General features: G+C 39.7%; 1 protein-coding gene across 3 annotated transcripts in view; it reads right to left on the bottom strand.

The window, feature by feature from the left end:
- Nucleotides 1-26,220, bottom strand: part of SPATA13 (spermatogenesis associated 13) — a 225,915-nt gene that overhangs the window by 124,140 nt on the left and 75,555 nt on the right. The window lies entirely within an intron of this gene.

Here is a 26,220-nt window from a genome sequence, read left to right as displayed (position 1 = left end):
GTGCCAGGGGTTTTTTAAACACTATTTCTGCCTCCAGGGAGGTAAACACGAAATACCCTCTTCAGCCTCTCAGCTTGTTGCAACTGGCATGAGTGACACGCAGCAAAAGCCTGGCCTAGCACACGGCAAACACAGAAATCTATCTTCAGGTTTGAAGAGACCAAAATGTTTACTGCTCGTTTTTGTGAATAAACAACTGAATCAAGAGGTCGATAAATGATTTCAGAAGGAGGCATGCAACGCTCCTGAAAGTGCCATGGTTAAGTGTGTTTCAGTGTCATTTTTCTTCTAGTCAAATGGTTTAGTTATTAAAAGGCACCACAGCTACACTGGTCACTCATTTACCAGTGTCATGCACTGACCAAGCTCTTTTGTTGAGGTGTGTTTCATCCTTTCAGCACCGCCAATAAACCCTAGTATATTTTTACTGTACCTGTCCATAGAAATCATCCCAGTTAAGTCCTCACTTTTCATAAGCACTACTTGGGAGATGAGTGTATGACTGTGTCAAAACAAGCTCCTTTAGTTTTAATCAGCTTCCCAGGCACAGGCTGGCAGGATGCTGCATGTCTATTTTGCGTATTTCTACAAATGCAGAAAAATCTTTAACATAGAAGTTGTGGGCAGCGCTCTGAAATAATAAAGTATATTTATAAAATAAAATATATTTATAAAATAAATTTTCTTGTCTCAAAGAGCTCCAGAGCCACTTGGACATCCTTCCTCACTTAGGACTATGCTTCAGGCTTCAGTGAACCATGCTCACTCTTTTATGTTGCTTTGGGGTCAGGGCCATTTACACAGTCACAGCAGCCACTGCAATGTATATGTACATTTAGGGTTTGGCACTGTCCAAAGTCAGTGGGTGGTATTCCTCCCTTCCATACAGCTCTGTGGGGAACCACCTTTGAGCATGTGGGTTACAGTAACACGTTATCCCTCTTAAGATGTAGTCGGCTCTTCAAAACTCATTTTGGCTTTCTGACTCATCCTTTCCTCGGATGATTCTGACTCAGAGCAGGGGAAGTGTGAAATGTATCCACTAAAATGCCTTTTTTTTTTCCTGAGGATGAGGTGGAGAGTCCAGTCCCACAAAACCAGACTGATGGTTTTTTTCTTAAGCCCTTGATAAATGTTCAGACGAAGGATCTGACTGAATGCCCCAAAACCTGAAGTAATCAGCATTTCTGTATAAACTGAGCTGCTAGCATCACAGTAGAAGGGGTTTCAGTAATCAAGTGATAGCTTGCAGCTAAATATGACTTGATTAGATATATAATCTGGTCCAGTTGAAGTTGGGAGCTCTCCTACTATTTTATTCATGCAATTCCTACGTGCAGACGTTGGGTCACTGATTCTGTATTCTGATGCAAAAATGCACAATAAAGACACAGCTTGTTAAGAGTCAGTTACAGAGGATGGGTGTTAATCTTGATATTACAGGCTGATTTTCAGCAATGATTTGAAAGGCGTAACATATGCATATGGGATACCTCAGATGAATGAATCTCTAAGCACTGTGATAATTTTCCAGAGAAACAATTCCAGAAGGGATCTGACCCACCCACCCTGCTTGGTGCTATGGAAATATTTTTTAGATTTAGAGACGCAGCACATCCCAGTTGTTTGGAAATGGTCCAGTGAGTCACTGTCGCTGCCTCACATGAGGATGCTACAACCATCTAGGCCTGAAGTGAGGTTAGTTAAAGTAAAAAATCTCAAGGTCAAAGTCTGCTGGCCACCTTGCTCACCCTACCTACTTACACGGAAAGGTGCAGATCAGGGTAAGTTAATGTGACAAAATTGTACCATAAGTTAACTTCTGATGTACTAAAATGTTCTAGTGTAAACAAAAGTCTTCCAGGGTCTCTGGCAAGGACTACAGAGAGGCTATTTCTAAATGCAGTAATCAGTAGTAGAGATGTGTAGTTTGGCATTCCTGAAATCTGATAGCTGAATTTGTCTGCAAAGCTTGTGCAGCTAGAAGTTCAGGCCTGGTTCAAAGGAAAAGAACTTTTTAATCACCCTCTGTAGAGTTGTTTAAGATCCTTTTCCTTGCCTCCTAAGTGATATATTCTTTCATATTATGTTCAGATCCTACTTGGATGGAGGCAATAAAACCAAACAAACCATGAAATCTTGTTGAGTTCACAAAAATCTTTCCAGAATTACCCTAAACTTTGCGAGACATTATCACAGAACTGCTGCTCTGACAATCAGATATATATCTCTGGAGTAAAAGACTGAAAACTTGTCGTCTTTGTCTCTTAAGTACCAAATACAGATTAGACATTTCCTTGGAAATTAGAATATGTGAGCCAAATTCTGTCTTTGGATGCAATGCTGCAATCAAAGAAGTCACGGCAAAACAAAGAAGTAAACAATTTTTTTTCAATCAAGTTTAAAGTGTGAATTATTTATTAGAAAATTTAAAATAGTAATTCAGTAATCAATATCTATGTTATTTTCTGCCATTCATGTAAATGAATGAAGATCTTTTACACACTCTTAGTTCTACTGGTGTAAATAACTGACTCTCACTGGTGAAAAAAATGCCTTTTACATGAGTGTGAACTTGCCAGAAGACCTGAGGATGCTCCAGCCTTCCCAATGGCACTGCCTGGAAGAGCGTGTGCACTCCAGGGCACGTGCCATACCCACCTAGCTGTGCTGCCTCATTTCCCCTTCCCCATGTATTCTCCATACTGAACCTCCTGTGTTTTTAAACTGCGATATAATGCAGGTTATATAAGAATAGCTGTGCTGGGGCAAGAGTAAGATTTATTTAGTTCAATATCCTGTCTCTGGCCAAAAGTCAATGTCTAGCAAACAGTATAATAAACCCTAGCTATCACACGGTGGTAATTAATCAGACCGCTTTCCAGCCTTCAGGGGCTTAATGAGCCAGAAGTTGTGTCCTCAGATATAATAGCTCTTCATGGATTTCTCTTGAATTTTGGTAAACTTGAAACATCCAGAACACCCTATGGCAGAAGTACACCACAGTTTAAATTCATATTGAGTGCTGAACCACCTCCTTCTCTTTATGTTAAACCTATTATATAAGCAAGAGATTCCTATCCATCCTCTTCATGGCACTTACTAGTTTATAGATTTCTGTTGTATTTTCCTTTCATTTGTCTGGTTTTTGCAGACTGAAGAATCCTAACTTATTTGCTCTGTGCATGGAAGCCACTATATAATTTTGATCATTCTTGTGACTTGCCTCTGGATCTTTTCCAATGGCACTGTTACTGTTGAGCTGGGGAGAGCAGACTTCTGCATAGTATTCAAGGTGCAGGTGAAGCATGCATTTGTTTATACAATGGCATCACAATGTTTTGTTCTTTATTCCTTTCTTAACAATTCTTAGCATTTTATTTGGGGTGGTTTCGTTTGTTCGTTTGGTTTTTTTTGATGGGTACTGAGCATCAAGCTGATGTTTTCACAGAGCTGTGTACTACAGTCCCAACATGACCATATAGCAGTGACCACAGTGAGGGTCTAGGGTTTCTGCGCGCCTCTCAAGTACAGTTGAATACTTTCCACTCCACAATGACATATACATGACTATAGTATGTGGGATGCTACAGCAAGTGGAGACGAATCTGAACAGACGTATTTGTCTCACTTCGCCTCTGAAAAGCATATCACATATACCTACTGTATATGGCAGCTTGTACACATTTTGTTCTTCTTAAAACACAAAAATAGCATGAGATGTTTTGAAAAGCTAGTTCATGTACTTTTTCCAAGTTCCACAGATAATCCAGCTTCCTGGTTTTATAAGAAAGCATTTTCCTCTTGTCAAATGTGTTGCTATGTAGCAAATTCAAATACATTATCTAAAACATATTTTCAAGGCAAGAAAATCTTTGGATTATAAAACATCACAATTCTACACACAGTCTGTTTTTTCTTTCCTTAGAAGAAGAAAAATACTTTCCAAAGCAGCCAGGGAAACATTCTTGTTTAAAATGACTGCATGCAGCTATAATATATATAGCGATGGATTTATTCCTAATGGATTGAGTGGACTCTGTGGTAGTCCATTATCCATCCTTAAAATCAAGAAGCAGTCCAAGATTTTAAATGGATCCTCAGACTCCTCCAACAAAAGCACCTGAACACACCAGATGATTACTTACCTGATTATATTACAATGGAGGAGATAGACAGGATACAAGTGATTAAACACCAAAGTGCTTTTAAACAATGCAGTTAACATGTCATTCCAATGAATGTTTGGCTGACTACAATATTTCAAAGCAGAGGACACAGTCTTCTGGTTTTGCAGATCACAGGCTCTCTTTGATGTCCCACAGCTGTTCTCGCAAGGCAGCTCAGAAATTGTTCCATTTTAATCCATTCTGATTAATGCCACAAAATGAGTTTTCCTGACACTGGTAATTTTGCTCTGCTGGGGAGTGATTGAAGAGGATGGGCTTTCATCCCAGCACAGCAAATCACTGGCAGCCTGCTGCAAGAAAGAGTTAACCATCTTCTTCAGTGAATGAGATGAAACTGCAACTTGTTTTCTTTTAATTAACTCCTCACTAGATTGCTCCAGGTCCTCCTGGCACCCCTCAGCTCTGAGACAATAGCAGTGCTCCCAGCTAGGGCAGGATTTTGGAACACTCAAGTTTCCTGGGAGTAGCCATGCTCTGCGTGAGTCAGGTCACGCTTTTCTCACGCTGTCTGAGAACAATTTTGGAGAGACTGATTGTGAGCACAAGGCAAGTCTAACGTATCTGAAGCCATTTAGACAGACTCAGCATGCTGGTGAGTCAGGATGACCAGCAAAGATAACATATCAGCAGCCCACAGGGACTCCACTGTTCATAATGAATTCCTTCCTCTGGGTTTACTTTCCACTGATTAGTCTCCTGGTTTTCTGAGTTTAGCGTTACTGCCTTAGGACTCCCGATTCTATTTAGTTTATCTCCCTGTGTGGACTTGGTTGCTCTTTTCCACGCAATGTACTCTTAGACTGGGGGGCAAACCACAAGGCTTATGAATGAGCCTTTAATGCACAAGGCTGCCATGTTAGTATCTTCATCCACGACCATATAGGAACATTCCAGTGGTGCCAGGAGTTGGATCCGGAGTGGAGACTGTGGTCAGGACTCCAGCACGGTCTGCTCCTGGGTACAGTGGGGTCACTGTACACATCCAGAGCCTTCTGTATGCATTAGAGAGAGGACGTTAATGCAGACAGTGCAAATGCTGCCTGGCGGGGACAGACACTAGCCCACATCAAACAAAAATGTGGGAGAGACATCCAGGAAGGAAGTGAAGCTAGGTACTGGAGTACAATCTGTGTGCTCCTAGAAAATTTACAAAAAACATGGAAAATATGCTTATCTGGATTTAAACTTCTAGAACACAGATTCTTCTGTAAGTAGGTGAAGTGTGCCAGTATCACGTCTGCTTGGGTCTGCCATTCCGTGCAGAGCAGGGACCGAGCAGGCAGTCTGTTTGGACATGCGCTACCACAAGTGAATAAATCAGATTTTGGACAAAACTTGTGCGTTTATAGTGGTGCAAACTTACCTCCCCCTCTCTCTGAAGTGATGCTGATAAAGATGAAAACAAAAAGAGATGCCAAAATGAAAGGATAATGTAGATCTTATTCAGGTAAGAAAATGTACAGCTCATTATATGTAAGGAGAAGGCGTTCAGCTAGTGTGATGAATTCTTCCCACAAAACAAATATAAACCAGGTGTCTGAATCTGCTTCTGGAGGGGCATTTCTCTTCATACTGACTAGAAGGAGAACCTAGAAGATCAGCTTATACTATGTGTCTAATTCATTTCAGAGCTCTACCTTTAGGTGACATCCCTCCCACTGAGCATAATACAAGGTCCAGTTAAGTCAATGTTAGTTTTCCCTGGGCTCTAGAACATAAAACAGAAACCACCACAACAGCTAAAAATCTTATTCTCAGCTGTAAAGCATGGACTTCCAGAGAATCAATGTACAATTATGACTGGTTTCAGAACAATTCTCTGTTGATAACTGGTGCAAAACACATAGTCTGCACTAACACATTACCCTCATATTCAGGTGACAAAACCTGGTTTATTCTAGTTAGTTCCTTTCTCACAACGTACATTAAAATCATACCTGCAAATTAGGCTAAGTATCCTGAATAGAAAACAGGATGATGTGAAAAGAGGTGAAGACTATAAGCTTGATATCATTGGCAACATCAAGATTATATGATTTAAAAATGTTGTAACAGTTCTTATATTTAGGTTGCTCACATAAAATAGGAAAAATTAATGTTGTCATAATTATGCTCTCTTTGAGATGCCAACACAGAAGTATTAATCTCTATTAGTTTAAACAACAGTTGAGGCAGCAATTAGAAAAGGATTAGGAAAGAGCATCAGTCTCTTCTAAATGCAGTGAAAAGCCAGGCAGGAGCCTGGTGCTCAGGCACCTCCAGTAACCCTCCATGAGAGCTAACACCCTGTCCTGGAACCCCAGTGGATTTGCCTCACTCCAGATTGAGACACGTCCTGTCAGTCAAATGGGCCTGTCACTTAAATCTGCACCACAAAAAGTCTGTTTAGTGGCGTGCGAAAAATAAATTTAATCTACATGGGTATAGCAAAACACAGTAGTGAACATGCACATGGGAACATTTTTTCAAATCATCTACTGAAAATCTTCTGAAACGTGCCCAGCTTTACAATGGGAGTGGTAGTCACACTGGTCAAAGACGACATTTTAAAGTTTAAAGATTTAAATCAAAGTTAGGACAAAAATTATTTTTACAGTCATGTAGCATCTGTGTTCTGTAACACAGATGGCTTAAAAAAAATAATCCAATTTATCAGACTGAAATGAAACTTTAATTAGATAAACTAGTTCTACATTGCCAATATTAATTTATAAGAACTCTAATATGCACTGATATATGGGTTGCTTGAATCAGACTGCAGGACTCAAGAGCTGGAATCAGTCCAGCACTTTGAAGTCTGACGGTCTGAAGGACTAGTTTTATTTTGGATTGTTTCTTGCCCTTCCCAGTTTTGGGAAGAATGATGAATTATCTACTACCTTTTAACTTCCTGCTCAACAGCTCAGTCAGGGATACCAAATGAAAAAAACTGAGGTAAGATATGTAATCTACCAGCAGAGAACCATTAGAAAAATTTAAGTTGGGAGGGCTCTGTGGGGAGCTCTCTTCCAAATTCTTACTCAAATCTGAACTAACTCAAGTAGTAAATCAGTTTCCTCTGGGTCTTGTCCAGTCAAATTCTTGAAAGCTCTAAGGAGGAAAATTCCAAAGTCTCCCTTTGCAACCTATTACAGTCCTTCAAATCTCTCATAATGAGCACTTTTTTCTGTATATCCAGGCAAAATTTACCTCGCTACAACTTTCTGCCATGGCATCTTGTCCTTTCGTTGTGTACCTCTAAGAGGAGCCTGTCTCTGCCTTCGCCATACCTCCCGTCTAGATAGTGGGAGGCAGCAACTAGAACTCCCTTACCCTTCTCAGCTCCATGCTAGGAAAATCCGTTTTATTCAGTGACCCTTTCTATGTCATATGCACCAGCTCCCTGACCACCTGAGTGGCCCTTTTGCAGACTCTCTACAGTTTCTTGACATCGCTTTTGTACTGGAGACCCCCAAACCAGACACCATACTCCATATAGTAGCCTCATGAGCACTGAGTAGAGGGGAATGATCACATTCTTCAGTCTACTGGCCAGTTCTGTTTATAGAGCTTCAGCAGGTGTTTAACCATAGTCGCTGGAATGGCCCACTGCTGACTCAGTAGTGTCAGCTTTATTAATATTAAGATTTCAAATACGTCGATTTTCATTTCAATTTTCCAGAATTGCATAGCACCAGCATGACCTGCCTTCCATCTTCATAGCTACCACCATGACTATTATGCTTTGTATCACCAGTGGGTAGCTTTCTGGTCTCTTGTGAGAGGGGATGTAGGCAAGAAAAGCTTCATCAGTTACCACTGCGGTGTCCAGGGAATAAACTTTCTCTGATTCTCTGACACTTTGATCTCTTTGATCCCAAGAGCACTTCCTTGTCCTTTTTAATATTATCGGTGTTAACTATCACACAGCCATGAGCATACCACTCTCCTTCATCTTTTCAACACTAACTCAAGTGTTGGCTTCTGAAGATGGAAAGTTATCTTCAGCAGAATAAACAATATTCTTCTTTATTTTTGGTGCTTTTTTTTATATGGCTCACTGTAAAGCTAAAAGCTATAGAACATCTTCATTCTGAAAGTATATAACCACTGCTGAGCGTACCAGACCCAAAGGATGACTCTAGATCTATCCAGACCAAAACAGATAGGTTCCAATCAGCATCTTTTTCAGGTAAAGCATGAAAACATAGAGAAGACTATAAAATTAATCATCAGATATTGCTGTGCAGGCAGGTCTGCAAAGCCCAAACAAAGCTTGCTGCAGCTGAAACCTGTGGCCCCAGGGTTCAGCCATCTATTATCCCAAGTATAGCTTGATGCAGCCAGGCTGTATGACCTCAGTTTAGTTTTATTGACAAAACTGTTGTTAAAGTTTTAAAAAGTACATGAGCTAAAGATTAATAAAAAAAAAAAAAAAAAAAAGAAAAAAATGCAAGATGAAAACACAGGCAGAGATGTAACTGTTGACTAAGAATTGGTCATAGTCAGCAACTCAAGCACTTGAGAGGAAAAATAGTGAACCCATATAAAACCCTGGCAGATGGCAACTCAGCAACAGCAAGGACCAGCCAGTTCCAAGGAGTGATACGGGCTAACTCTTCACCACTTGACTGATGACTGGCCGGCCAGCCAATAATTAATTGATACTCTAAGCAGTGTATATCTTTGTGCACGGTAAAAATACTTGAACAAACACAATCGCAGTAATGAAGGGTTGCATGGCTATCTCGGATAGCTTGAGACTGATATTAAGAAGCTCCAGAAGCAAATGTTCTCATTCACAAAAAAAAAAAATATAATTTTTTTTACAAAACCACCATGAAACCCAGGTGTTTACTATTGATCTGGGCCGTTAGCAAGGAAAGTATGTGCAAATAGTGACCTTCTCAGACAATTTCAAGGGATTTTTTTGGTTTTGTTTAAGGCTTGGTGGGTGGTTGGGAGTTTGGAGTTGTTTTTCACTACCTTCTCCCACAGTTCATCTGTGTGACAGGAAGACTTTATTAAATCTGCTAGGTGACCAAGGAATTGTGGTGGATACTTCCAGACATGAACCCAGAAAGCTATGCAAGAGCAATACCTTACCACGACACACGTAAGGCTACTCTGCAGTCAGACCGTATACCTAACCCAGGCTCCCTGCTCACCCAGTATTGAGAGATCTCCCAGTGATACCATTGCCACCAGCTCGTACTGGAGTGCTAATGCAGCCTTGCTGCCAAGAGTTGAGACAACTTAACTCTGTTTACAATACAGAGTTCATGGCTAAGCAACCGCAAAATGTTTTTATAGCTCAATTCAGCGTGTAAACTCAAAGATGTCTTGCTGTTTCTGACCTTTACTTACAGAAACATGATGGCATGGGAAGGCATGACCAGCCAAGCACTTCCTCAGGGAGTCTAGTTTTGGTGGTGATAGGTGTTTCTGTTTCATATATTCTTCACCATTAGAGCAATCAAATGGGAGGAAAAGGATTTTCCTTTAATCATGTGAATAGTAATTAGGAAATTGTCATCTGAATTCCAGGAGAACACTTTCAACAATGAATTTTGGCATTTTTTATAATGGCTTAATGTGGAATCTAAAGTTTTCCCCCTGCAAAATATTGTAACTTGCTTAGCCCTTGTGGGCTTTAACCTCGAAAGCATATATGTTTCTTGTAGGAATGGATTTTCCTTACAGTATTCATATCAGTTTAGCTTTATAAACTAAGCACTATCTCAATGAAAACTATGAATGAAGGCATGTATTGGAATATTATTGTCCCAATGAAATGCAACATTTTGGGGAGTGAAACAGGGCATACTTCCAGTAGCAGCAGACAACAGTTTTTAGCAAGATACTTAATGACTTCTCTAAAAAGAAAAGCAAGCATGTAATCTGGCATTTTTCTAGGTCAAAGCTAATAAAACTTACTGTTATTCCAACTGTTTCAGGTTGCAAGTTCATTAATGAGCACAAGTTGCCATTCACTTGATTTTCATGCAGTTCCCTGGTCATAAAATTATTTTTCAATTTACAGAGAAGGAAGTTTGCTAATTCATATATAACTCTTCTAGATGTGAAACAGAAGATTTCCCTGACAAATGCGTTAGCTAAATCGCACTCAGTGCCTCCAGCGCAGTATTCACTGTTTTATTAATTCCTGTCATAAGCTGCAACATTTTCCTGACAGACAGCTGGTGCGTTCCCACTTTCAAAGTAAGAAGCAGCAAGACGAGAGCTGATACATACTGAAGCTACAATCAGTCTCTAGCGATACAGAAAGCTCCAGTTTCGATGTTCTCTGCCCACACTACCTTCTGGTGGGCTCTAAGGACAAGTCCGTAAGGCAGAGTTCATGCCTCCAGTAGACACAGAGTGAGCGAGAGAGCACAAGAAAGTGTGAAAACAGCAAGGCTAAATGAAACAGCAGAACACTGTGGAGCTTTTTAAAGTCCCGAACAGCAATGTGCAAATGCCTAGCTAACTACCCTTGAAAATAAAGTCAGGCATAGGTGTCTTTCACTTTGCTGACTGAGAAATGAGTTTAGAGGATCTGTGTTTCAACAGCCGTTGGCAAAACAAGTAGCCCTGTGGCGGGTGACACAGTGAATGTCAAAATCTTCCACTTGGTCGGGGCTGAACTGGAATGACTTTCACCAGTCTCCTCAGCAGCCCAGTTCCAGGTGGGAGCGGTGCCAGCGGGCAGCACACTGTCACTGGTCACTTGACAACAGACCAGTTCCCAGCTGATCCAGTACTCTTCCCCTCACGTTGTCCTTCTCCCTGCCTGATGGCTGCACACATTGCTAAGTGAAAACAGGAGGAAGATAAGCACATCAGCAGACAGAATTTATCTGGAGTGGATGAGAAAACAGACAGTGCCCAAAGAGAATCAGTTCCCGTCTTTGTTTATCAAGTTGCAAAACCACTAACTCGGAAAGATTGGTGGAGCAGCTGTAGGGGAACTAGTAGTTTCAGTTCTTCTGGGTCTGAGCAACAGATTTCTTGTTTTGGCTTCACAAAAGGCTTGAGGCCTTTGAGTTTCACTTTGAGATCAGCATTCAAAGCAAGCCGGAGACTCAGAATGAACTTCAGCTGGAATCAATGACTTTTTATGAGCTTCCACAGCACACTTGGTGTTACTCAACGCATACCCTAATTGAGCAATCTTTCTCCAGAGAAGGGAGCGAAGTTTTATCCAGGCTAATTTGTTTTCAAGCACCATTTCAGACCATATTCTCATTTAATTGTACCAATACAATTTTCGTTGGAGAATCTTGGGTAAATTCAGGTTTTGATTTTCATCAGGCTGTATTTCAGTCCTTGTAACCAAAACATCACTAGAAAACTAAGGGCAAACAAGAATCTAATGCTAGAGAACTGAGTTTTCAACTGCATTATATGAATTGATTATACACTTTTTAACACCTTCTTCTTTACAGAATGTTTCCCCCCTTGATATTTTATATATTTTGTTTCTCAAAAATTGCAATTCACTCTTTGGATTTCTATCTTTAGGAGAGAGAGGTGTATGTTGTTTCAGCTTAATGAGAGTGAAATATCAATTGAGTTGACTGAAATGTAAAATGTGATTTTTATTTTTTTTTAAAAGGACATTTGGCTGTAGATATTTTGTAAAAGTGCATATCTGTTATGCCACAGGACAACAGTATGAGCAGATATTTCATTCAGTAAATCAAATAACCAATAAAACTCTGTACATATCCTAGAAATATTCTATTTTTGTGCCTAGCTTTGAAATTGCTTACAGTATTCTCATTTCAAGGTTTTATTCAAGCTCCAAAACCACATTTGTGGGCCTTGGGATTTTTAATCAGTTTCATGTAGACAATCAGTAAAGATTATATATTTATATAAGCCCAGTTTGTCACCTTTATCCAGATTCTTAATATACTACAGATGGCTTGCACAATGCAGTATAGCACTTAATTACGTGCTATAAGAGGAAGAGATTGACTTCAAAATTAAAAATATTTTATCTCTATTTAGAACTGCATCAGGCAAAGGGAAAAGGAACCAAATAGATGATAACCCTGTAAGAACTACATTTATTCAAACCCTCTCAGAATAGTCCCTTCAGACACTTTCTGAAGCATCCTGCATTTGTACCGCTCTTACTCAGGTTCCGTGCTTTACAGTTGCTTGGGCTATACTACAGTATGCCTCAAAGACCTGCAGACCTGATTTGGTTTTGATCAGGACTCACAGAAGGAAGTTGACTCTGCAGCCAAACAGCCAATGGAAAATATCAATACATCTATGATATGCCCTTTAAAACAAGGTGGTTGTTCAAGCAAACAGTTCACACAAGTGTGGTCTCTGGTACTGAAATTTTTCAAGCCCTTGCCTGAATGCCTGCTAAAGTTAAACCAAACATTTCCATAATGCCTATGTCCAAGGTAGGTACAACAAGGGGAGGCATGCTTTTAAAATATTTGCATTCTAAATATTTTCCTAATTTTCTTAATGCTACAACATTACAAACAGCAATGATGTGTGATTATCATTAAAGCTGTTGTGAACGCAGGCAACAAAAGATCAGAAATTACATTCATTCTTTCCTTTCAATGTTGAATCCTAGTGGGAACAGTTACAACAGCTTCATGATTCCTGAACTTTCACCAAAACATCTATCTGGCCTTAAGAGCAGAGTTGAAGAGAAAACCCCCAAATTTTCATATTTGTAGACACTGTAAACCATTCCTTTCTTCTTAACTGTATTATTCCCATATTCCCTCAAAGGTCTTACTAGTTATTTATATCATCGTCAATAACACTGTACATCTGGTTAGAAATTATCATGCTTTGGGAATACAAATCTTACATAAGAAATTTTGCTCAGGAAATTTTGCCCATGCGATTCAAAATTAATTCATAATGTTGTCATATTGCTAGTCATTTATGCTTAGTACTTCTTTGTTTATCTCATTAGGTTCTTCAGTTGCATTACACATATATATTTGTGTGCATTTCCTGAAATAATTTGTTGCTTCTATTCAGTATTGGCATTTAAATGGAATATGCAAATTTAACTTTGCTAATTGTATTGGATTTACCTTAGATAAGGAAAATTGTCTTAGCTCTGTTCTTTGTCGTACCTCTAGTATAACTATTGATTTGCGGTAAATAGCATGTGTTTCAATTCCAGATCCTAGCAATCTTCACCTCAAACGTGCTGTAATATTGATCTTCCTTTGTGGTTGTTTTGCCCATTGCTTTCCACTGCAATTCCTAGTCTTGTCATTGAAGGTAATTTTCAGAACCATTTTCCTAATGAGATAAATTCAATAAAGTCATCTGACAATTCAATTTAAAAGAGTAGGTTTTCAGAGCAGGAAAATGTCACTGCAAACGTGAAGACCGCTGAGTGTCATTTACGGCTGCTTCAAGTGCTCAGCTTCTTGAAATCTAAGCCTTTAAATATATTGGTAGAGCAAAGTGGAGATGAGTCTCGCTCCTCCACATGAAAAGCCAGAGGAGTTTGCAGTCCACAGCGGCACAAGTATGTAGATAGGAACTAAAAACTGTACTGGGTTAGAAACTGGCCACCAAAGGGTTCTCATTAAAGAGCTTCATTTTGACTCTGTAGACTCTTTATAGCTTTAAGTTGCATTTTTATGTGATTACTGAACAAAATCCTTGGCACACTCATTACTGTGCTCTAAAGCGACAATAACAGTGTAAGTGTTACTAATACCAGGCGACTGTTACTAGTAACTCCCGTTGTTCAGAGACCTTTTCCTGTGGGTGTTTTGAGAGCTGATATGCAAAGACCCTGGCAAAGAATCTGATCAAAGGAAACTGGCATTTAGCCGCACTAAGTTTGCAGCTGTCTCTATGCCAGCATCAAAGCATTGCTTTAACAAGGGAAAAAAGGACAACAGGTCTGAGTGGCAGGGTGTACTCTTCCCAGCCCCAGCCAGCAGAGAGCCTGCAATGAAAAGAGCTATTATGGGACACTTGCAAGCCAGCATTTATAACGTAACTCAGCTAACTGAGTCATGTTCTCCTTTCAAATACAGAAGAACATTTTAAAAGCAACTTTACCCAAAATGCCAAAAATTTGTATTCTGTTTACTGCTCTGGTTATTGGTTTCTAACGATGCCAGAGGGCACAGACACGTTTCCTAACTACCGAAGCTGGCATGTCTTATGAGCCACTTACACAAAGTGCAACTTTTGCTGAGAATGTCAGGGTGAAAGGCCACAGTCCCATCCGACCCTGTGCTGTGCTGGAAAAATGCATTATCTTTTTTTCTTTCCAGTATTGAATACTGCTCTAGTACTGCTGCTGTGCGGCCAAATACAGTGTGTCTTCACAAACTTGTCCTGCCCCTCTTGGGGAAAATTTGGTCACTCAGACTGAATGGTTCAACACATCAGCACTTTTCTTTACTAACACCTTGTTTGCTGGACTGTCAGCTCAGCTACTTGGGCAAAGTCTTTAATAAGTAAACTTTGTGCCGCAGCCAGAGACTGTTTGCTAAGTTTCACCTGGAGAAGCAGGGTTTGGGTTCTTGATAGCAGTGGGCAAATTGCTCTTTCCTTCAGTCTCTTCCAAAACCAGAGACCCAGAGAAAAGCAATGAACCAGTGCTGGCAGCAGCTTGGTAAGGATGGGGTCTGTCGGAAGAACCAGAGAATTTGCTGTGTGCAGCAGTGGCAGCAAACTTCTGTTCCTTTACTACCCACAAGAAAACCTCTTCCTGCGAGAGGCACACAGTCTCCAGTGACTCTCAGCAGCAATAAAATGTCTCTCTTTGGTTTCTAGAAAATGCCAAAAGCAGTTCATCTGTGGCCTAGAACATCTATATAATATCCCAAACGATTTATAGGACTATTAGGTAACACAGATTGTGATAAAATTGAGAATACCTATACATAAGAAACATTTCTGTTCAGCTTCTAAGGTTTCTGCTATGCATAACCTTGTGAAAGCAATAAAACAAGAATTTAAGCAAACCAACAGTGCATGTTTTCTCCTCTTCCCACCCAAGCAAATACATGGCCACTGCTCACCATAGAACAGACCTAAAGACTGATCTGAAGTCTTTCTCCTAGAGATGTCTGCTTTCTTGCATCAATTTACCAAACATTCCTCAAATTTCCCTCTGCTGACCCGTTCACTGTGTTGTCCCCACGTGTACACTGTTAGCTGCCTGAAGCTTTGCAGCACTCTTGGAAGCCTGCTGTGATAGGGAGCTGTGGAAAACCAGCAGAGTTATAGTCGCAAAATGTGACTGAAAGCAAACGGCGGGGAGAGCAGCAGGAGGTAACCGGCTACTCAGTGAAGGAGCAGCGCATTCCTGCTGCAGCACTGCATAGAATTTCTTTGCTTCTGTTATTTTGGGATAAATGTGTGTGCCACAATGATGATCATCACAAGGGGATTTTACTGCTTCAATCTCTTAGTTTAGTGCTTTAATACCCTATTCAGTCAGCAGACGTAGGAGCTGGAGCTCAGTGGCGTGCTAGTGCTAATAGACAGCTTCTGGGCTACAGAGGGCATTAAAACTTATTTGGTCCATCTAAAATAACTATAGATTCACACACATACAAACACTTCTGCACTTCAAGTCCACACCCAAACTACTCTATGCAAGTGTTTCTTCTGTAATATGCAGAATAACATTATTTTCCCACACCAACAAATGCATCTTTATTGGTAAATTCTTCTAAAATTCTCTGGGTTTAGCCATTAAAAGCAAAAAAGCTTGAATCATTTGATGTAGAAACTTTCAGAAGTCTTACCTATCTCTTTTCAATACAATTTTTCTTTATAATTCTATCTACATTTATATTTTAAAGAGGCAAAAGCAAACCAAATAAAAGACTTTTTTTAATTTGATGTCAACTGAACTATTGCTTTGTAAATTAAATGATACTTTCAAGAAGCTTTCAAGAAGCACAGTTTCCCAAGTTTCTCATTTGACTTGGGAGCAAAAAAGTCAATTTCTTACACAGTTGAACCGATAAGGATTTCATCATTCTTGAAGAACCCCCCCAAAACATGATACCAGATATGACTGTAGACATAGTATCTCTAATATTTAACTCTATTTCCTGAAACAAACTATGAAACATGAATTGAAAAGGTAAACTTTACAAACATCTTAACTATATAAGTTAGGAGATGGATTTAATCTGGATTTATTCATTGCTATACTGCAAATAACACATTTTCTGAACAGAAAATGAGACCTTTCATATGTATGTTAAACTGAAAGCATTTTTGGCAATCCAGGTGATGGGATGCAAAACATTTGATGGCATGGCTGCTGGAAACAATAGAGTTCTATAATTTTCCTTACATATATAATTTATAAGCATATGTAAGAAAAATATTACTTCCAAACACTCTAGCTTCATCCTATTCCACAAATAGACTAATTCTTTTCTATCAGGATATTGAACAATACTTTACTGAGGCTAAAACTTTAAATAACACAAGTGTGACAAAACCTGCACTATTCATGCAAAGAAGATAAATTATTATCTCTGCATTTTATCGACAGTTTTTCACTGGAAATAATTAACTACAAGAACATAATTTTGTGTTGGGGTGGATATGATTAACTGTAGGCTAAGTCCATCATGTTTTATTATTATTCTATTTTATTAGGGATAGTAAAATTTATGGTACACATAGAATCTTTATCATAAAACTGACAGACTATATTCTCAGTAACAAACTAAACTCTTCAACTACAGCTATTTTTCTCAAAGGAGCCTATGATTAAACTGCAGGCCAAGTCTAATCAAAAGATCTTAACTAATATGAACATGTGTTTGGGAGCCCTGTTAAGCACAGCAGAATCTCATTAATCAACTTTGGAGAGCCTAAAGAATTTAATTTAAAGTAAACTCATAAAGGGTATGTAGGTGCAAAATGTCTTTCTCCTGCAAATGCACATAACGATGTTGCAAGCACTGTGAAGTAAAACAGGCTGTGGCTGCCAATTTCTGATGAAAACAAAATCATCACATCACACCATGTTTCCACAGCAAACTTTTGAAATGAAAGGCCCCCCCCATATCCCCACTGTAAGATCCTATCATAGACAAGTTTTAGGTCTACACAGGCACACAAGGGCACTTTTTCTCCTCGACCTGGCTGAGGTGACAGGGACTCCAGTACCATCTCCTGTCCAGGGAGAGGACAGAAACAGAGGGGATTTTATTCCTTCTGCCCACATACTCCGATGATTCCTGTACCTCATCATCCTCTACAGCCCCTTCCTTTCCCTCACTTCTCCTACTGATTTGCACCTAATTCTGGACCTCTTTTTCACCAGAAAACCTCTCCATTTCAGACTAGCTCCTCATCCTTCTCTCTCCCTTTGATTATATTCCCACATCACACCTCCAGACTCTCGGCTTATTCACCCTCGGTCTACTCGTAACTCCTCACATCCCCTCTCTCCCCAGTTTCCCTGTATCCTGTTAAACCTCTCCCCAGTCCTCCTCTTTCCCCATTCACACTCTTCTATATCCCCAGTATAGTTTATTTGCACCTACAGAAATACCCATCCAGTCACTTAAGCATCCAAGCAGGCAGGTAGGCAGGCAGACTCCACTCATTTTAAGGCACCTCTTTTAGTAGGCACATTGTTATAACAAGGGCAGTAGAAGCCAGCATCACGCTGTCTCCAGAAGTACTCTGATAGTTTGCACATGACAGAAAAATGAAGATTTTAATGGGAGCGCAAAGTAGCACAGAGCAATGTAAACCTTGAACACAAGGAAGAGCAAGATACACGAGCTCAACTCTGTATTACATTCATGAAATCATCTGCCGCTGGCTACCAAAGACCAGAGAGACAGCGGTTCAGTCATCCAGATGCTCCACAGAGTCCAGAGCCCCAGGTTATCAAAATAAATCTCTTTGAGAAAGGATTACACTGACTTGACATGATTCAGTGTCATTCTTCAGTTGTTCTTGCAGGAATGCTGGCATAAAATGGAAGCTTGCCAACATAAAGATGGATGACAGCAGGAGTTACTGTGGGCAACAGGTCACATCCAAGGCAGACTTCAACATACTGCAGGAAACTGCTGCAGATAATGAGAAAGAGAGTCCAGAAGAAGTTGGGAAACTTTGCACTGGTGCTGTTTTCAAAGTAGGTCACAAGTTTCACATCTCAGGGAAGGCAGCTCACGCATATAACAAGATGCATACATTTTTAATCAGAGCAAGATCCATGGAAATATTTTAAGAAAGAGAAACCTTTGTAATTCTCTGCATTTGAAGAACATCAAGAGGAGGCCTGTCAAAAAAAGAGACAATTCTTGTGACCCAGATCTCAAACTTTCTCTGAAAATCTGGAAAACTGTGTGGACAAGAAACTTAGAAAACTGATAGCTGGTGACATTACCAATGGACAACTCACTGGGTGCTGCTGCTGGCATTTTCTCCAAGTCACTGTGCACAACAAAGCACTGGAGAACCCAAATGTATGTCTTAGATCTTGATGCCGTGAAAAGCCAAAATGAGGACTCTGTTAAGAGTCTTGTCTGGTAGTTTTCCATCAGGCTCAGGTTTCAGTCTACTGCTACTAAGATGACACTAAAGCTTCAGCATGCAGATACCCATTAGATTGTGACAAGAAGAATTATAGACCCTGAGAGACACCGTAAGATGAAGTTGTCCCAAGCAAAAAGAGACTCTCATAAATTCTACATTTCTAGATCATTTATGACCAACTTGGCTGCAAAAATTTCAGGTAGATTTCAAGGGCAACTTGGATGTGGTGCCACCCCAGTCCCAGGCAACAATGGCCTGTGCTCAGAGCAGAAAGGCTTCAGCAAGCCCTCCTCATAAAGGTAAGAAAAACATAATCCCAGGGAACAGAATAAGATAATGTTTAGACAATGTTTTCAAAACCTAATTCAATTGAACCTTGGAATAAGCATCTGGAAATAGGAAGGAGAGGCAATTTCACAAGGTCCTTTGAGGACAGGAAATCACTGATCTCAAGAAGCATATTGCATCTGTTTACCATCACTGTGGATCGGGGTGAAAGAAGAAAAAGTGATACAGACAGTATGGTTACTCTGGCTTTGAATTTGCAATGTCACCTCTACAGGGACTGTTAATATTGGCACCTGAAAAATACACATGGATCCTGCTGTCAGCATTAGTAGAAGTTCATATTTTCACAGTGTAGTCAGAAGTTTGATCGAAATATAAGGCACAGGCTACTGTTGTCTTAAGAGGCTGTCTAAAAGCAACAAAAGTACAAACTCTGTAGAGAGGTCACATAAAATAAATACAGTCCTTTAATTGCAGGGAACAATCTCACGAAGAGAAGTACAGATGTCATTCACCTAATTTACTGAGAAGCCAAATATTTTCAGACTGCTTTAGAAGTGTCCTAGTAGTTCTAAAGCCAGTTATACAGATTTATCACTTCCTAGTATGTGCTAAATAAAGGGATCAGAAACAGGTCTTCAGAACTTCAGAAAGTACCGAAATCCTGACCTTTAGGAACACAAAAAGCTCAGCCTATGGCTATGCAGAAATTAACAGTTATGCTGGGTTATAGCACTAGATTGGCAGAACATTTGTTCCACTGATCCTTGTTCTTCTTCAGGGTTTTGTGTTGATTCTTAGGCTGAAGCCTTTTGTGCTGGTAAATAGCTTCAGGAGAAGAGAAAGGATTCAACAAAGGCATTTAGCTTTTGAAGGAGCCTTTTCATTAGGTTATTTCTGAAAACAAAGAGAAGATAATGATACCGCTGGTGTTCACAGGATATCGTGCTACTTTCTTCCTTCCGTCTTCCTATTGTTTCAACTTGACTTGACTTTACAAAATGCTGCACCAAGGAGAAAATAAAACCTGTGACCAATATAATCATCCAACACCAGAATTATTCAAACTAATAGGATTCATATTTTGTTTTCTTCCAAAAGCAGCAGGGGAAATATTGTTATTGTTCTGATGTTTTCTAATTAATGTCTGAGAAGCCTAATGCTGGGAACAAGATGCTTCGGAAACCTGTGACTCATCGGCTCTTCTTAGAAAAGCTAAACATGAGAGGAACTTCATGAAGAATTTATTTATACTGTTAATGTCAGAAAAAATATTTCAGAGGTTCTGAAACAACTTCAAGTTTCACATCTAGCAGTGTAACGCATACAGATCTGACAGAGGAGCTAAAGGCAGGAGAAAAACCAAAAGAACATTTTCTGGATATCCCCCAGGATGGGCTGTGAAGCACTTTCCCCACCACGTCCTCTAGCGATGCACCAGCTAATGTCGGCTTAAGGTTTTGTCAGGGCACAGTTAGCTTGAGAATTCAGGTTTGCACATATGCTTACCATTTTACATGTAAACAACTGCTTCACCTGCACTAGATTAAGGACTCTTAGGAATCGAGTGGGTATTTGATTGGAGAGTTTGATACAGCCTGGTACAAAGCAAAAGGTCATTCACAAACCCTCCATCAGATGAGTTTTCAACTCCCACACGGTGACCAGGGTCATTCTGATCTATGCATTTGATTTGTGTCTATCCCCACTCTGGATAAGATGACAGTTTAATAGGGTTGAGAGAGCACATTTGAATTAGTAATGTGATTTAAAGGATCATTTGTAACTTGATTTGAAACAGCTATTTTTATAGCGTGGTGAGAGAGAAAGGTTTATATACTATGTCTGTTTAATTTCTAGTTTCCTCCACACTTTCTTGCTTTATTGAAAAATGAATGCAGAAACATCAAAACACCTCAAAAATAAAATGTGTGCTTATTCTTAACATTGGAAAAAGTTCCTGCAGAGCGCCTGTTCACAAAAAGCATATAAAACAGTTCCTGAGAGGAAATACTCCAGAGAGGTTATGATAAGCCATTAGATCCTACAGTCCTAGCCATAGCAAAACTTTTTTTGAGATGTATTTCTTTTAGTAGTTTGGTGCTTCTGTAGTCATATTCCTTGCTGCACCAGTAGAGACAACACAGTCACAATGTTTAAGGATTCTGCTGCACCACTGGGCTGCAGCAGTTCCCACCACAATGAGTCCAATCACCCACACTACAGTGATAGTTTGCTGGTCCAGTTCACAAATACTGAACCAACATATCATATGGCCCACTGTATTAAGGACAGATTAAATCAGAGCTGGCTTACCTTTATGTGCCAAACTGTATTTCTGCAACAGGAGCTGAGCCATCCCCACTTCGGTGGGAAGCTCGCATGTCATAAGTTCGTAACACTGCACCTCTCCTGAAACAGGCCCTAAGTCTTCCTAAAGCAAATCTTTGTTTCAGGAGTTCATCAGACATAATACTAGATTGTTCTAAAGCAAGTAATATTCCGTAAGCCTTCATAGTACATTTACAAAGAGTATGAACACATCTGGTAGCAAAATGTCTTCTTACCAGAAGTCAAGTAAGCTGTCCCTTGATTTTTGCTAATGTTCTCCACACTTTTCTACACAATCTGCGCTGCAATTGCATTGTGTCAGCTAGTTCTAAAGGTTATAGTGGAAAAAAACCCCCACCAGTAGTAACTTCCTTACAAAGATAAAATTCTGGACCTATTAAAGTCATGAGGAGTTGCTACTGATTTTAATAGTTCCGGGATTTCAATAATAAAATCTGCAAAGTTGACTACATGTGGTTCCAAATCTATTTTTTTACGTACTCTGAAAATAAACTGCAGAAAATTTGCTTTACCATGAATTCACTTACAGGTCTTATTGGTACAGGCATTATGATGAAGCTCAGTAAAGGAAAAACTAGATCAAATAACAAAGGGAATTTCCTAAAAACAAAGACCATGAGATAGTTTCTTAAAAGAAAAAAAAAAATCCCCGACGCTAAGCCCATTTAAAATTACTCACAGAACAATCTCCCACTCCCCACCAGAGACAAGATCTTTCTTATCTCTAAACTAAATGAATTTGATGGTGGCTTGGATAGCAAGGGTGAAACACGATGATGCATTCTGGCTTTCACAAGAGCTCTCTCTCTTTGTGATCTAGTGGAGCTCTGCTAACAGGAACACAGGCATCAGCCTTGCAAGCCCCTGAAGTTCCAGTCCCAAGTGAAACAAATCTTGGTCGCAGGGAACTAAATACATCCAACAGCTATCAGACAAGCAGGTCAGTAGCTTGTTCAGGTCAAGCCTTGTTGTAGCTTAGGCAATTCCTTTCCCAACATATCAAAAAATATAGAAGTCATTGCAGAACCTAAGTGGGAAACAGACTTCTAAAGGCTTTGCTTACTAAATAACTTCTGTTTAAACTGAACTAGAATTATCGATTTATAAATCCTTTGGGGCAGAAATTCATCACATTTTTGTGGATAACATTTAACAGAATGCAGCTCCATTATGAACATATTTTGTGGGTGTAAAACACGCTATAATGGTAACTAAATATTAAAACAGATCTCCATGCATAGCTATGTCAGAAAGCACCATATGCTATCAAGGTCAGCATTTTTCCCCAAATGTTATTGCCCCCTGCTATTGCTTTTACTGTGGTTCATCAGAACTCAAGTCTACAGCTCTGAAGAGAAGCGTGCAGCACTGTACCCATTGCTCTGCCTACACAAGCATACATATCCTCCCCAATTTGGTAGGTATGTTTCATTCCAATATTGTAATATTCAAGTTTTATCTTGTTTAGACTGCAAACCAAGTAATGCTGGAAGTAGACCAGCTGAGTTCCCACTTGCTTTCTTCTCCCATATTCAGCAGGTAATTGTTGTAAGTTTAAAACACAGAATGTGTTCTACAAACAGGGAGTTTTAAGGTAGGAGATGACCCAGCCCTCTCTACCAAAATAGCATCATCCCTGTCTACTTGTGATGCCACCACTAACACAAACCTCTTACATAGCTGTATTGATTTCATGAAGGGGCAAAACAAGACTTGCAATGTTGCAAACTCCTCTTGTAGGTTACTGGAGTAACAAGGGCACCAGGGAATGGTCCATTAACCTCAAGGGGTTGCACTGCCATCGCTACATTAAAAACAACAAAGGTCTTCAGTGCAGATGGTGCTGCAGGTTTCTACATCTTCCTGTCCCATTACCACCTCTGTAACTTCTGGTTCTTTTTAAGGTCTGAATTCACAGCTTTTTAAATGGCCAGGGTCAGAAGCACAAATAGTCCAACCAGGGCATCCTAAAGCTGAAGAAGACCATCCCTTTATCTGGAAGAAAAGAGTGGCCAAGAGATACATTTCTAATGTCTTATGAAGCCTTGTAGCATGTGAGCTTAAGCCAGCTTCAGTGCAAAGGATTTCAAATTGCATTGCAATTATTATGTAACTTGGTTTAGTGGAAGGTGTCTCTGCCCATGGCAAGGGGGTTGGAACTAGATGATCTTTAAGGTCCCTTCCAACCCAAAATATTCTATTATTCTATGATTAACAGGCTGGATCTATGCTGCTTGTCTGATCATGCTGTCAGTAAATCAAGGAATACTGTGGTCATAATAATTTTAAGAGGATATATCCACACACCCATTCTGATTCTTTGGACTAGACGTTATTTTGAGGCTTCTGAAATAAATCTTTTCCCTTTCTGCTTGCCTACAAGAATACAGCAGCTCTTTTGTTAGCTGCCCGCATCTGTGTTTTTGTTTGGGAAACAGATCCGGCTTGACTTGACATTGAATTAGATCTCAAAAGATTAATCCAAAGCCAGGAAAGCTTCTCCCTGGATTTATAAAGCTTTAGACTAGACCCCAAATGTCTAGACCACTGTACCCTTTCACCAGCTGAGATATTCAATCCCATGCCCATCAGGGGCCACGTAAGTCAATGACTATCAGAGGGTACCTTTCCCAGGTTAACTACTTGGTTCAGAATCAAACTTTCCCTCACTTTGGCTTTAGCCATTTTAAAGGAATTAAAAGGATGTAAATTATCTGAAGTTGGCATTTTCTTTTACCGGGTTAGACTCATTCTGACTCTAAGTCACCGTTGCTCTGCTTTCCAAAGTCACATAACAATAGAGTAGCTGTGGGAGTTTGGATGTGATGAGCTCAGTACATTTCTTGGAACCTGCTCTTTATTGTATAAATCATATGGATTTGAGAACAGAAAAGCTGCCAAGATACGGTAAGAGCTACCGACCATATGGGCATCCAACCAACGCTGGACATCGGGTAATATTTGGAAAACTTGGAGAAATTGTTTCATTCCTGCTCCAGCTTTGCCCTATCCCTAGCTGGGACAAGAAATTACGATACTTTGCAAACGCATCTCATTAATATGACTATTTAGATAAATATCCAACTTTCTGGATGTGTGAGAAAACTGGGCCACATTTCTGAGCTTTTTGAAGTTCACATTAATGGTAGTCACATGCTCTGCAGTGTATATCTGGCCAATAGAAAACTTTAAGTCTTTTTTGTGTTTGTAATAACTCTATTTGCCTTGGTGAAAACCTAATGAGGAGCCTGTTATGTTTTCCAATAGTTTCTCTCAGCTAATAACATTTGCATTACTTTAGGCTGCAGGAAATAATTTTTTGTAAGGATGATTTTTCATGTGTCTGGGTAGACTTTAAAGTTAATTTCTTCAGCAATATTTGAAATGACTACTTCCTGCTCAAAGCATTAAAATGTATGAGAACAGAGGTACTGGGAAATCCTAATAAAAACATGGGAAAAGGTCAGGCTTTCACAGCAAATTTCCATAATTCATTATGGATTCACTACACACGGACAGGCTGCAGTAAATTGTCCTGCTGACAAAATTGCAAAGAACAGTGAATGGAACAAACTGAACTGCTCTGAACACAAGGACAGCAATGAGATCTCTAATTGGAGAAAATGAATTCCTCAGAAGAGTTTAGCCTGCAATCTTGGATTCCAAGTTTTACAGCAGAAAGAAGGCAATTACAATATTCCAAGTGATTCAGGTCATGTTACTTCAGTTATACATGATGCTTTATGTCTAAATTCTTCTAAATTATGAATTCAGTAAGTTATAAACGGTCCCCTCCATTTAAAGCAAGAGTTATTTTGCAACATATGCAGTAGAACTGAGAGGAGAAGGCAGTGGCAGATTTCAAAAGCAGCTTATTTTTCTGTACCCTGGCTAAAGCCAGGCTTTTGTCCTATTGCTTTAATGGTTTTACTTTGTTGTTTCTTTACTTCAATGTGGTATAAATGATTCCCTCTTGCTGGTGATCTTTGGGTGTAGGACTGGGCAGAATCTCAAAGTCTGGAGATCATTTACTAAACCTACATCTTTTCTGACTGGCTAAACATTGGCACAAACAAGAACATTAGTCACCATCATGACTAATGTTCATTAATAACGTTTTTAAGCTCAGAAACACAGCAGCTCAGATTATCCATCAGCTTAGAGAACCACTTCTTCAGTTAGTGCACAAATGAACTGTGCATTGCTCACAGGTAGAAATGTTATTCTCCTTCTGCTTTACAAACCTGATATTTGACAATATCTAACCTGGGATCTGGGAATGTTTCCCACCTCTTGCATCAAGGTCCATTCTCTGGCTGAGTACTGAATGTTTGTTGAAATAAGACTCAAACATATACCATCACTCACCTAGGCCCTGAACTATCACACTACTTCCACTGGAAAATTATGAGTAGGTGGGATCCACTGCACAGGCCAACATGCCTCCCTGTAAAGATGACTGATGGACCAGGGCTTTTAGGACACCTGTAGAGCAAGCCAGGCCCATAGTTTGGAAACAGCAATGATGCTGTCCAGTAAGAGAGGGCTAAAGCACACACACATGGGCCTTCCTAGCCTTCCTCCACAAGTGAAAATACCATGTGCTTCCTAACCTAGAAACTTGGTCGTTACAGATCTCCCTTAATGAGACCTTTCAAGTCATTAAAGCCAGGAATCAGTGACGACTTCAAAGCCGTTCTCCTGAAAAATACTTAGAGAAAATTGCAAAGGTGTTTTGTATATTGCCAAAAAAAATCAGTAGATATTCCAAGTACTCAGTCACTGAAGGGAATGATGCATGAGTTTCAGGATGGTTAATGTTTTTTGTAATTCAGGGACAAACCCTGGTCTAAAATCCTTT

The sequence above is a fragment of the Accipiter gentilis genome, chromosome 19 (genome assembly GCF_929443795.1).
Source record: "Accipiter gentilis chromosome 19, bAccGen1.1, whole genome shotgun sequence".
NCBI classification, from domain to species: Eukaryota; Metazoa; Chordata; class Aves; order Accipitriformes; family Accipitridae; genus Astur; species Astur gentilis.
The sequence above is the reverse complement of the archived record's forward strand: the minus strand, read 5'-3'. Positions and strand labels throughout refer to the sequence as shown.